Here is a 12,700-nt window from a genome sequence, read left to right as displayed (position 1 = left end):
GATGATCCGAAAACCATGCAGCGCGTGTTGCGATCTCACAAGCCTGTGTCAGCAATGCTGCGCGTCGTTTCTCCAGCCGCATGCGACGATCTTTCAGTCGCAGTGCAGGCGAGCATCGATTTTCAGCCACGAAGCCGGCGGCACATCGATTTTTTAGCAGCGGATCGGAGTTGCGTCGATCTTTTCCCTGCATGGCGGTCGGTGTGTGGATTTCTCACTCTTGGTCTGCCAGCTTCTCTTTTCAGGGCCCCAGGAACTGGATGGGCACCACTTGGCAGGGTAGGAGTCTCAGCAGTGTCTCCAGGTGCTGGGAGAGAGAAGTCTTTGCTGTCGCTGAGACTTCAAACAACAGGAGGCAAGCTGTAAATCAAGCCCTTGGAGAGTTCTTCACAAGAAGGAAGGCACACAAAGTCCAGTCTTTGTCCTCTAGCACAGGCAGAAGCAGCAACTGCAGGATAGCTCCACAAAGCACAGTCACAGGCAGGGCAGCTATTCTTCCTCAGCTCTTCAGCTCTTCTCCAGGCAGAGGTTCCTCATGGTTTCCAGAAGTGTTCTAAAGTCTATGGTTTTGGGTGCCCTTCTTATACCCATTTTGCCCTTTGAAGTAGGCTTACTTCAAAGAAAAGTCTCTCTTGTTTGTGAAATCCTGCCTTGCCCAGGCCAGGCCACAGACACACACCAGGGGGTTGGAGACTGCATTGTGTAAGGGCAGGCACAGCCCTTTCAGGTGTGAGTGACCACTCCTCCCCTCCCTTCTAGCCGAGATGGCCCATCAGGAAATGCAGACTGCACCCCAGCTCCTTTTGTGTCACTGTCTAGTGAGAGGTGCAACCAGCCCAACTATCAAACTGACACAGACAGGGAATCCTCAAACAGGCAAAGTCACAAAAATGGTTAAGCATGAAAATGCTCAGTTTCTAAAAGTGCCATTTCCAATTACACAATCTTAAAATCAACTTTACTCAAATATGTATTTTTAAATTGTGAGCTCAGAGACCCCAAACTCCAAGTCTATCCACTCCCAAAGGGAATCTACACTTTAATCATATTTAAAGGAAGCCCCCGTGTTAAACAAAGAGAGGCATAGGCCTTGCAACAGTGAAAAATGAATTTAGCAGTATTTCACTGTCAGGACATATAAAACACATTGCTATATGTCCTACCTTAACCATAAACTGCACCATGCCACTGGGGCTACCTAGGGCCTACCGTAGGGGTGTCTAATATGTAAAAAAAGGGAAGGTTTATGCCTGGTAAGTGGGTACACTTGCCAAGTCGAATTTACAGTTTAAAAACTGCGGACACTGCAGTGGCAGGGCTGAGCCATGTTTACAGAGCTACTAATGTGGGTGGCACAACCAGTGTTGCAGGCCCACTAGTAGCATTTGATTTACAGGCCCTGGGCACCTCTAGTGCACTGTACTAGGGACTCACTATTAAATCAAATATGCCAATCATGGATGAACCAATTACATACACATTTTGTATGGGGGCACTTGCGCTTTAGCACTGGTTAGCAGTGGTAAAGTGCCCAGAGTAACAAAAACAGCAAAAACAGAGTCTAGCAAACATCAACAACCTGGGAAACAGAGGCAAAAAGTTAAGGAAGACCACGCCAAGGATGAAAAGTCTAACACTGGATGCCCCATAAGCATGTCAAATTATGGCATTTTACCTGTGGGTACTGCTGCACACATATGCTGCCTGCACACCTTAGTATGAACCTTTGGAAAGTGTAGTTCTACTACCGTTCCTTAGATATTTATAGCTGTGTCCCCAAAATGCAGGTCCTTCCCGGTTGGCTTTGTTTATAGTTATCACATGCAGTCAAACATTATAGCTGTACTCATGCTACTTGTGAATATAGCTATATGCTCCTTATGCTTAAGGGCAGATTTTAAAGAATGTAGCGCATCAGTCCCTATGCACCACTTTTTCGTGCATCCACCTTGCCCACCCTAACGACACCATGGTTGCACCATATTTACAATACAGTGTACAATGGAGGTCATTACCACAACAGCATCAAACTTTTTGGTGCTGTTGTGGCGCTTTGCTGCACTAGCGTCAACAATGTTGATGCTAATGCAGCAAAGAACAGGGAGGCACATAAATTATTATGGGTGCATCACTTTAACACTTGCCCTGAGCAAGCATTAAAAATGACATACAAAATGGTGCAGTGAAATCTTGTGATGCAGACATAATGTGTCGAAAGAGGTTGCAAATGGGCGCAATGCATTCATTGCGCCACATTGTAAATATTGCGCAGGGGAATGGTCACCTTAACACGGCCTTAGTGTTGTAAAAATGACACTAAGGCAGCGTTAAGGCGGTGCTTGTAAATCTGCCCTTTAAGGTGCCAGCTCCAGGCAACGCTGCATGTGATTATTTTTATATACCATTGCTGTTTATGGTTATAACTAAGGACCTAGATTGTCTGTGGTTATGGCTGCACACCCACCATGCTTGTAATTATTTGTGTAGATCTATCTGTGCCTATTGTTTCTGTGTTTATTGGTGCACATGCTGTAGATATAGCCAGTGTCAAGTTATAGCTAATTGCCTATGCTGCTAGTGGTGATAATTGTAAGTGTGCCTCTGATTACTGGTTTGCAAAAATAGATGTAGCTGCACGCTCCTATACATTGATATTGCTTAGATCCAAATGAAGCCGCCATCTATATTGTCAAGTTAGGTAAATGTATAGAGCGTCAATGCAAGGCTAACGATAGGTATGTCAACGAATCTACAGTCCCTGACATATGTCATCATATTACCGCTGAGGGTATAAAAATGCTATCGCTTGTCTTAAGGGCACAAGGTAGTATTGTAAGATTATTATTGGAGGTTGGATAAATCTCTCAAGCACACCGAATACAAATATAAAATTGCTTCTTTCTTCCTTGTTCATGGCTTTTGTGAAGGGCATATCAGAATATTGCCATGGATGATTTAATGCAGCAAGAACACTTGCAGTGTTGAAATATAGAGGTCATAGAGGAGGATATTTCAGACAGAAGGTGATACAGTGTTCTTTTAAATGTATCTGGTTGCCCACTTAAAGCAATAGTTGCAAGGTCAGGAATTGACGTTGGCCTATTTTCTTAGCACCACCTGCAAAACATTTGCCACGTTCTAAATTATCTGAAGACTTCTGATGAGCAAACCTCGGGAAACAGGCAAGTTTAGTATGATACAGGTGTGAAGAATATAGCACTGAAACTGAAACGTTATGAAAACAGATGCTTTGACATGCATACATATTATTCTCAGGATAGTTTGGAACAAGGAACATTCATATGATCACATTAATCTACAAAAATAAGAGTTAATTTGGCTGCCTACTCACCCCTGGCAAACATTACTGTGCAGCGCTCATTATGTTTGATAATTATCACTTCCTCAATATTGTTGATTTACATTTTGGCCAATTAGAGACGTGATATGACAAGAGTGACAGCAAACAAAATAAATGCCCTTCTAAGATTGCTGCTTTTATTCAGGATGCTAAGAGTGAAGGTCCCAGACTCTGTTTTAGGGAACTAGGGGCCATATGTACGAACACATTTGCCCATAGACACAATGGGTAAAACCCTTTGATACATCTGGCCCTAGGTTCTTTGTTCAGAAACTCTGTGTAATACTTAGAAAATGGCCTTGAACATTACACCTCACTCTATGTAGCCAGCTCCTCTTGATGGGTGCCATCCAACCAATGGGTGACCCACTGGAGCTCTGGCACAATAAGAGAGTTTAAAGGCCAAGGCTCCTAGTCTGCCCTCCCTCGGCCACCATCCAAGGATGGACAGGGACACTCTGTGGTGGCTCCCATTCCAAATCATCTCCTTCAGGAGAGAATCTTTCGGAACCAGGACCCCAGCACACCAACGGGTAGGTTGATGAAGTAATACAGAAACCTTGGGAGAATGACCAGCTTCAAAATTGCAAAACGTGCCATGAGCGGCAAAATGAGTGATCTCCAGATGGGAAAGCACGACTTAAGAGAGTGCAAGCCCCCTCCCACTAGGTTGCTCTCTTGCAGATCCTCCAACTTGTGGTAGATTCCCAGATAGTTAAAAGTGGCCCAGCCCTGGAGGAATGTCTGAGAATGGTGGGAGAACATGTGCCACCAGGAACAGGCAGATCTTGGCTTTCTTGACCCGCAGGCCTCAAAGGATGCCTAACTCCTCAAGGAACTGTACCAGGTGGCCAGCATCCGAGGCCCTGTTCTCCATGTACATCAAAAGGCCACCAGTATAAAATGATATTATATGTTTGCATTCCTCTATCACAATGCACTTGCCTCTACCCTCCAGCAAGCGCAGTTCGGACAATGGCTCAATCTATTTGGTGAACAAGAGGGGGGACAAAGGGCATCCCTGGTGGGTTCTGCTGTGGATATGATATTGCCTTGAGATTTTGGCTCTAAGGGCCAGATGTAGCAATGTCAGAATTTGCGATTCTGAAATTGTGAGTCGGTGCGACTTGCAATTTCAGAATCGCAAATTCTTATGCAGAACGGTACCTCAGACACCGTCTGCGACTCGCTATGGGGTTGCAAAGACCCACCTCATTAACATTAATGAGGTGGATCACATTTTGTGACCCCATAGCGAGTCCCTGCACTCACAGGGATGGTGACCTGCTGAAGTCAGCAGACCTCCATATCTGTGACTGCTTTTTAAATAAAGCAGTTTTTTAAAATGTATTTTGCAGCCCGTTTTCCTTAAAGGAAAACGAGTTGCAAAATAAAAAAAATAACGAAACCTTTTGGTTTCGGTTTTTCAGAGTAGGCAGTGGTCTATTGGACCACTACCTGCTCTGAAAAATCCTTTTTGGCAACATTCACAAAGGGACCCCTTCCCTTTTGCGAATGGGTTACCACCAGTGTGACACCGGTGGTAACTGCGAATTGCTTTGCGACCGCATTCGCGTTCACCAAGCAATTCTGCATTGCGATGCGAGTCGCAAATAGGAAGGGAACACCCCTTCCTATTTGCGAGTCGTATTCACAATTTGTGAGTCGGTACCGACTCGCAAATTGTGAATGTGCATCGCAAAAGGCTTTTTGCATGGCGCAAACTGCGATTTTCGCAGTTTGCACCATGCCAACAGCTTTCTACAGCTGGCCCCAAGTCCTTCCCTGGCAGTCGGATTGGAATTTACCAACCCAATATCCATTCAGAGCATGGCATCCTCAAAGAAATCCCACTGTGTCTAAATGCCTTCTCAAGGTCCACCGACATAATCATGGAGCTGGAGGTGGACTGCACATCAGGGTGGTTCAGAATGTGATACAGTACCCATGAGTTAAGGGAGGTGTTCCGCACATTAATAAAACCTTTCTGGCACATGTTAATTTCTGCATGTACTGCAGCAGCCTGGTCACCAAGACTTTGCCAAGGACTTTAAAATCCATGCTCACATGGAAAGGGGGCAGAACACTGCCACAGAGGCTCCCACAGTCTTGGATTTAGGAAGTGGTGCCATGAGCACCTCCCTAGTCGAGACTTAAAAGGTCCCTGATTTGTACAGCTCAGTATACATTGCTGCCAGCTTATAGCCAGTATCTACCCATATGCAGTTTAAAGTTCTGCCAGAAGCCTACCAACTCCTAGGGTTTTGCACATGGCCATTTTCTCAGTGACACTGCTAATTTCCTGGGACATCAGCGGGCCTCCCAAATCCTCGCTCACTTCCTGTGCCAGAGATTGGAGTGGGAGTCACTCTAGAAATGCACACACCATCACAGCCAGGACCTCCAGCATGGTTCTACATCATAATCACTAAATGATGCATTAATGGTCTTGGGGGAGAACAGCTTCATGCCATCAGTCACCAGTAAGTGGGTAATGCTTGCTCTCCATGTCTCTGGCTTAATAACCAAGGCCAACAGCTTCTCCGTCCTCCCTTCTTCGTGTGCCCTGTTGATGTATTCCTTGTAGTTGTGGTGCCGCAGGTGGTCCAGTGCAACACTGTACTGTTCATTCACAGCCAGTAACTGTGCATGCATATCTCAGTCAGCGCCCAGATTGTTGTCTAATGGGTGCAGGACATCATCCAGGGATCACCGTTCTTTGTCTAAGTCCCTCTGCATAGCCACAGACCGGACAGACAATGCCCTTGGATTACCACCTTGAAAGCTTCCCACTCAACTAAACAATCAGACGCCAAACCGTGGTTGAGCTTAAATTATCCAGCAGTAGCCTCTCATAGGGAGCCCTTGTAGAGAGTGTCAGCTTGGGCTGCTGGACACAGCCACCATGTGGGTATATCTGGGCATTCATCCCCCAGCTGGAAGACCATTATTAGTGCACTATGGTCCAAGAAAGTGCGAGCCAGATATTATATCTGAGTCACATATTGGGTAAGTCAGCTCGAGCAGATATTCATATCTTGCTGGGTGTGTAGTTGGTATATGTGTAAGTAATAGGAGTAGTCCCTTTCTACACTATGCTGCTTCCTCCAAAGATCTTCAAGGCCCCAAGCCTGCAGCTAATCCCGGAAGCCCACAGCTGTCTTGTGGGATGGTGTCTCAGGCAACAGGGAGGCGGGGGGATTGAGCAATCAAGAGATGTATCTATCACTCTGTTAAAGTCCCTATCTAATGTTAAACCTCATCACTTAGGTGACTCAGGGGTACAGAGAGAGAGCGTAGCAATGCAACTGGGTCCTGGTTGAATGCATTAACACTCCCTACTTGTGAGAAAGTAGCCTCTTTCTAGCATGGTTACCCCCACTTTTGGCCTGTTTGTGAGTGTGTGTCAGTGTGTTTTTACTGTGTCACTGGGATCCTGCTAGCTAGGACCCCAGTGCTCATTGATAAAAAATCTTTATGTCAGTGTGTTTTGCCTGTCTCACTGGGATCCTGCTAGACAGGACCCCAGTGCTCATAGTTTGTGGCCTAATGTGTGTGTCTGTGTAGTGCTTGACTGTGTCACTGAGGCTCTGCTAATTAGAACCTCAGTGCTTATGCTCTCTTTGCTTTTAAATTTGTCACTGCAGGCCAGTGACTTCATTTACCAATTTCAATTGCCACACTAGACCCCCTTATAAGTCCCTAGTATATGGCACCTAGGAACCCAGGGCATTGGGGTTCCAGGAGATCCATATGGGCTGCAGCATTTCTTTTGTCACCCATAGTGAGCTCAGACAAACCCTTGCACAGGCCTGCCATTGCACCCTGCGTGAAATAACGCACACGTTATTTCATAGTCATTTTCACTGCGCTTAAGTTACTTATAAGTCACCTATATGTCTAACCTTCAGGTGCTGAAGGTTAGGTGCAAAGTTACTAAGTGTGAGGGCACCCTTGCACTAGCAAAGGTGCCCCCACATAGTTCAGTGCCATTTCCCGGGACTTTGTGAGTGTGGGGACGCCATTACACACGTGCATTACATATAGGTCAATACCTATATGTGGCTTCACAATGGTAACTCCGAATATGGCCATGTAACATGTCAAAGATCAAGGAATTGTCCCCCCATTTCAAAGCTGGTATTGGGGAGCCAATTCCATGCATCCTGGGGGCTCCACCATGGACATCCAGTAATGCCAAACCAGCTCTCTGAGGCTTGCACTGCAGCTACAGCTGCTGCCACCTCACAGACTGGGTTCTGCCCTCCTAGGGTCTGAGCAGCTCGGTCCCAGGAAGGCAGAACAAAGCATTTCCTCTGAGAGCAGGGTGTTACACCCTCTCCCTTCGGAAATAGGTGCTACAGGCTGGGGAGAGGTAGCCTCCCCCAGCCTCTGGAAATGCTTTGAAGAGCACAGATGGTGCCCTCCTTGCATAAGCCAGTCTACACCTTGTCCCCTGCTCTGGCACGAAACTGGACAAAGGAAAGGGGAGAAACCACCCAAGGGGTGGTGCCCAGAGGTCCTCCAGTGTGTCCTAGACTTCAGCCATTTTTCTTTGCAAGATGTGGGGGCATTCTGGAGGGTTCTGAGTGGCCAGTGCCAGCAGGTGATGTCAGAGACTCCTCCTGATAGGACCATACCTGATAAGGTAGCCAATCCCCCTCTCAGGGCTATTTAGGGTCTCTCCTGTGGGTCCTCTTCAGATTCTGCCTGCAAGTTTCCTTCAGGAATCCTCTGCAACTACTAGTTCATCCTCTGACCTTGGATCAACCGCAGCCTGCTCCAGGAACTGCTGTAACAGCAACAAAGTATCCACAAGGGATACCTTTCCTCTGCAACTTCAGCTCCAGCCAGCAACTGGAGTTTCCATAGTGTGCATGCTCAGATGACTCCCTGTCTTCATCCTGCACCAGAAGGACCGAAGAAATCTCCAGTGGGGTGACAGAGTCACTCCCCTGCTCACGCAAGCACCTTCCAAGACGATGACTGGTACCCTTGGACTCCTCTCACAGCAACGAGCGTGCTCCTAAGGACACAGAGGGTGGACCCCATCAACACAGACTGTCCTGAGGTTCTGCGTAAGCAATTTGGAGGAGGTAAGACCTTGCCTTCCCTAAGAGCGTGGTACCCCTGTGTACTGCATCTTCTTCACCTCCTGAGGCCTCTGTGCACTAGTTGCATAATTCTTTCATGCACAGCCTGGCCCAGGTCCCCAGCACTCCATCCTGTGATGTTCAACTCGCATCTTCCTAGTGTGCATTCCTGCAGTCTTCAACTAACCAGGAACTCTTCTTTTGAACCCTCTTCTGGGTTGGCAGGGGCTCCTGTCCTTACTGGAACTTCTTTCGACTTCTGGACTTGGTTCCCTTCTTTTGCAGGTCTTCAGGTCCAGGAATCCAGCAGTTGTTATTTGGCAGACTTGGTTGGTTACTGCAATAATCCATATCACGAGGTGTAGTGTGTCCTAAGGAAACTTGCAGTACTTTACTACTGTTTTTCTCGGCTCTGGGGTGGGGTAATTTACTTAGCTTTACTGTATTCTTACTCTCCCAGCGATTCTGCATACACTACACATTTCTAGAGGGGAATTTGTAATTTGCATTCCACTTTCTTAGTATATGGTTTGTGTTGCCCCTAGACCTATTTTCTCCCATTGCATTCTATAGCATTTCCTATTGTTTGCACTGTTCTATGACTACTTACTTGTCTAATATTGGTGTATAGTGTATATATTGTGTATAATACTTACCTCCAGAAGGAGTATTGTCTCTAAGATATTTTTTGGTACTGTTTCGCCCAAATAAATACCTTTATTTTTGGTAACACTGAGTATTGTCTTTACTTGTGTAGAAGTACTGAATAACTCATGTATTGCATGAGCTTTGCATGTCTCCTAGTTCAGCCTAAGCTGCTCTGCTATAGCTACCTCTGTCAGCCTAAGCTGCTAGAACACTACTACTTCACTAATAAGGGATAACTGGACCTCGTATAAGGTGTAAGTACCCAAGGTACCCACTAGAAACCAGGCCAGCCTCCAACACCAGTGTAATCTTCCTACCACACAACCTACCCATGACCAACACATAGTGCTCCTCCTTGTCTACCTTGTGCTCACTGCCTCAAAAGGTACCCCACCCTCACCACAGGACAACCCCCCTGGCTGTAAGCCAAATACGTTTATCACATTTACCTGACCCCTCCAGTGATTCTGTAAGTGCTCTGCCTGCACCCCGTAAGATGTGTTTACTGGAGCATGGGAATGTGTACCCTTCTACACCTGAGATGCCTGTGTATTTTGTGCCGCTTAGCCACTGAACTCTTTCCCTGTATATTCCAGGCCAGGAACGTAAGACTAGGGAATGAGTTAGTCATAAATTGAGCTGTAAGGAGATTGCCCTAGTGTCACCTCGAGATTCCCTGCTTTGCCTACCCACAGCTCTATTCATAGCATGGACCACAGTTCCTGAGACAGATAACAAACAGGCCATCCCCAGACACACCCTCCTAAGTGCAGCCCAGCAACAGCTGTCCACCCAAACTGCAATAACAAAACTGTAGCACAGTTATAGCTCCTCTCAGCCTCCGAAAATGGCATAGCAAGGTAGAGAGGCATGCATGTGTAGGTCATTCCTACACCAGCCCTAATGTTAGGCTCCAGCCCACGGGTACAACATTCATGCATTTCTGATCAAAATGTCAAAGTGGTCCGCTGGGGGTAGCCCCCCGTTCTATAGAGCTCTAGCCAGTCTCAGCCTTCTAGTGTGTAGTACCAACCAGTAGGATTTTGAGCCATGCCAGAAACAGCATAGAGTATTGCAGCTTCCCCTTATGCTGTGCCCTTTTTACTTCTAGGAACGGGGTTAACTTGGCCTGCAAGTAGCTGTGAAATCTCGGAAAAGGGGCACCCTACTGTTTCCCACAAGGAGAGGGCACCCCACTCACTCCCACTGCAGCAGTACATCTCTGTCCTTCTAGTGCAGCTTTTTGGCCTAGATGAGCAACCCAGGCCCAGCTGCCAGTATGGCACGCAATACTCTCATTCCAGAGCAAAGAAGGGTGCCAACTGCATCGGGCCACCTCCATTTGCAGTCAATGCTCCAGGTAGGCCACAATGCCTCCTCCCTCCATACTTTCAGGGAGGCACATAGTAAGTATATTATTAAGGTGATTATGCCATTTAGCATCCTCAGCACAGTGTTCTAGCATGCATACTGGTTGGCCAGTTCAACCATTTGTAGCTTCAGTGCCTGCTGACCAGGTTGCAGCTCACCAAGCTGTAATTCAGCATCCTTCACCCTGTCAGTGAGCTTATGATAGTCTGTGTGCAGTAGCCCCAAACTAGGAGACAATGGGCCTCATTCTGACCCTGGCGGTCTATGACTGCCAGGGTGGAGGCCGGGGGTAGCACCGCCAACAGGCTGGCGGTGCTACATGGGCAATTCTGACTGCGGCGGTAAAGCCGCGGTCAGAAAAGGGCAACCGGCGGTTTCCCGCCGGTTTACCCCTGCCCAAAGGAATCCTCCATGGCGGCGCTGCAAGCAGCGCCGCCTTGGGGATTCCGAGCCCCTTCCCGCCAGCCTGGTTCTGGCGGTTTTCACCGCCAGAACCTGGCTGGCGGGAACGGGTGTCATGGGGCCCCTGGGGCCCGTGCAGTGCCCATGCCACTGGCATGGGCACTGCAGGGGCCCCCTAACAGGGCCCCACATAGATTTTTAGTGTCTGCGTGGCAGACACTGAAAATCGCGACGGGTGCAACTGCACCCGTCGCACCCCTTCCACTCCGCCGGCTCCATTCGGAGCCGGCATCGTCATGGAAGGGTGTTTTCCTCTGGGCGGGCGGGCGGCCTTCTGGCGGTCGCCCGCCCGCCCAGCGGGAAACTCAGAATAACCGCGGCGGTCTTTTGACCGCGCAGCGGTATTCTGGAGGATCCATCCAGGCCGGCGGCTTCTGCCGCCGGCCGAGGTCAGAATGACCCCCAATGTGCCAACTTTGTGTTGATGGGTGTCCTTGGATTCCGCAATGGCTTCCAGGATCTTGTCCAGCCATAGCCGTAGTGGATGCAAAAATAATTCCAGATCCTCCGCAGGCATCTAGGTGCTTTGAACAGGTTCTCGTTGTGTAGGGTCTGAGCCCATCAACCTGGTTTTTGATTTGCCCATTGCTCCAGCACAGTGGTTAAGGAGGAAGACCCCAGATCTCCCCTGAGGGCAACAAAAGTCTAAGAGGAGCCAAAGTGCCCTATAACTCATTCCAGATCAGAGCACTTTTCGCAGATGATGGGCATCTCTCTGCAGCTCCCTCCCCTCAAGTCGATTTAGCAAACCCCTTCCCCAGGGGGCTGCCACCAGGAGTCATTCAACCTCCATCCCTATCCAGGGGGTGTTTCTGGTGCCCCTCTGGTATCTCCTCAGCGAAAGTTTTTGGGCCTTGGCCACCATTAGTTGACTTCATTTCAGGATGAGCAGCCCTGGTCAGCCAACTTGCTTGTTTGGAGGGGGAAACCACCTGAAAGCCATCACAGTCCTCAGCCATGGGGGAGCACCAGCCAACATTCCGCAATGATTATGAAGGAACCCTAAAGTCATCAGTCCTCACTTAGGCAGGCACAGCACTGCAGTACCAGGGGCCAATTGATCTGCAGTCACTTCAGCTGTGCTGGGCACCACACCCATGTCCTGAAGTCTCCCCACTTGGCTTTCTCCTCACTGGAGGGCCTCAGAGGTTGTGCTGTCCACTTTCACCTTACCTTGTCTCCATGAGGCCCTGCACTCAGCACAACAAGGCTTCCCCAGTGAGGGTTTGGGCTTCTCAATCATGCCGGGCCACTTGGTTTATTGCAGCCTGGGCCCAGTTCACCATACACTGATTCGAGAACCAATGCCTCTCCCCCAGCCGCAGCTCACCTTTATGCCCCATGCCTCTGATGCACCTTGCGGCCACCAGGGGATACCACAGCTAGTCCTCAGCTCCACCCACTTCATCTGCGGGCACAATGTCAGGCCTCCATTTGCCCCTCACAGTAGATTGTCTGCTGCTTGTAGACTGGGCTGCTACCATCTTGATAGCTAGGCCCTTGCGGCCCAGACAACAGCAGCCCTCGCTGACCATCCTGTCACTCACTGTTGCCAGAGTATCCCCCATGGGTCTGGTCACCGCCGCTTATATCACCGAGGTCCAATGGCATCCCTGGAAAGCTAGTCTTACAGGATATTGCCTGGGCCGATTGAGAGTGTGCAATCAAGCCTCTGCCATCTTGGCCAGCCAGCCACACACCCCCTAGCAAGTTTATGCACATTGGGGCCCACAGGTAAATACCCATGTATGAGTTGCCTTGTCCA

The 12,700-nt window shown here is 48.6% G+C and overlaps 1 protein-coding gene across 2 annotated transcripts in view; it reads right to left on the bottom strand.

Moving 5' to 3' along the window:
* Positions 1-12,700, bottom strand: part of KCNT2 (potassium sodium-activated channel subfamily T member 2) — a 2,196,588-nt gene that overhangs the window by 1,182,844 nt on the left and 1,001,044 nt on the right. The window lies entirely within an intron of this gene.

This window comes from Pleurodeles waltl, chromosome 4_2, assembly GCF_031143425.1.
Source record: "Pleurodeles waltl isolate 20211129_DDA chromosome 4_2, aPleWal1.hap1.20221129, whole genome shotgun sequence".
NCBI classification, from domain to species: domain Eukaryota; kingdom Metazoa; phylum Chordata; class Amphibia; order Caudata; family Salamandridae; genus Pleurodeles; species Pleurodeles waltl.
The sequence above is the reverse complement of the archived record's forward strand: the minus strand, read 5'-3'. Positions and strand labels throughout refer to the sequence as shown.